This window comes from Pundamilia nyererei, unplaced genomic scaffold, assembly GCF_000239375.1.
Source record: "Pundamilia nyererei isolate P.nyererei 1_Seehausen unplaced genomic scaffold, PunNye1.0 scaffold00099, whole genome shotgun sequence".
Classification (NCBI taxonomy): Eukaryota; Metazoa; Chordata; class Actinopteri; order Cichliformes; family Cichlidae; genus Pundamilia; species Pundamilia nyererei.
The window spans coordinates 1,872,798-1,874,329 of record NW_005187500.1 but is presented as its reverse complement, the minus strand read 5'-3'; positions in this window follow the sequence as shown (position 1 = coordinate 1,874,329).

Here is a 1,532-nt window from a genome sequence, read left to right as displayed (position 1 = left end):
ACATGAGAGTCTACGGGGATCGACTCACTTTTGGAGCAATCCTCTAGTACAGGGGTAGGCAACTCCAGGCCTCGAGTGCTGGTGTCCTGGAGGTTTTAGATGTGTCCATGATCCATCACAGCTGATTTAAAGGGCTAAATGACTCCTCAACATGTCTTGAAGTTCTCCAGAGGCCTGGTAATGAACTAATCATTTGATTCAGGTGTGTTAACCCAGGGTGCGATCTAAAACCTGCAGGAGACCGGCCCTCGAGGCCTGGAGTTGCCTACACCTGCTCTAGTAGCACCTTTCATGCTTAATATTTGAGCTCCAGGGGTCGGCCCTTGTTGCAGGTCGACCACTACAGCATTAAGCTGCAGATTCACTCCTCGGTGTAAAAAGTGAAAATAATCTTTCATTATTATAAGGTACAGCTTTTGTTTTTCACACTCATTAATCCACCTTCATTAGCCCGGTGCCGTTAGCTCCAAACGTCTACCAAAACAGGATTTTTTTTATGGGCAGCTTCGTGGTGTGAAAAGCGTCTTTAACCTGCATGATTCTAGTGCCAGCTGGCGATGATGACTCTGGTTGCAAAACTTTACATGAGCCTATCATTTTACAGGCTTTGGTGCAATTTTAAAGTATATGTATTGAATAAAACAATAAGTTCATGCTGTAAATATCATGAGTCAAAAGAAAGTGATCCCGCAAATTCATAGTCGGACCCCCCCCAAATGCTTTAAAACAAGATGGCGACAGCAAAAACGCTCAGAAAGAGAAAGGTAAAGGCTAAAGGTAAACCTGCTGAATTTCCCAGGGAGTGAAAAGAGTGAAGACAACTTCACTGAGAATGACGAAAATGAAAGAAAGACAGAAAACAAGGAGGAGCCATCATTTTGAAAGGCAGTGACTGCTCAGTTACATTTGATAAATTGGAAGTTTAAAGCTTATATGTATTGTGCTTTTGGAGTTTGTTTTTTATTCCTGAAAGATATTGTATCTATAAATATGCTTAATGTTAAGTTTTTTTGATATTGTGAAATCCTGCAGCACAATTTCTAAAACATGAAGTTTGTGTTATTCAAAGGTTGCATGTTTGTTGCACTCTGGTTAGTTTGCAGTATTGTGTTGAAGTTTACAGCGATGCACTTTGCTGGGCTGGTGCCGAGCAGCCGTGGTGTTCATGATCAATGTTAAGTTACTTCAAGTGTTGCAGACATCTTGTTTTAAAGACATCAAATTAGATTTAAGGTGATAATGGAAACCAGCGACACCACGCGCGAAACATTCGTTTACATCTTCCTGGAGATGACTTGGGCTCACAATAGAAATCACTGAGACTCGTACGGCTCATAGTACTGCACCGAACTCAGGCTTCCCTCCTGTCAAACGCCACTTTAGCCCCTGAATATTCTCTATTACAACAGAAAACAGAGCTTTTTTTGTACTCACGGAAACAGACTCAAAACTTCAGAGCCTGTACTTTTAATCCTCACGGCCTCTCGGCTCCAGCGTTATAGTCCTAGCACCAGTGTTGGGAAGGTTACTTT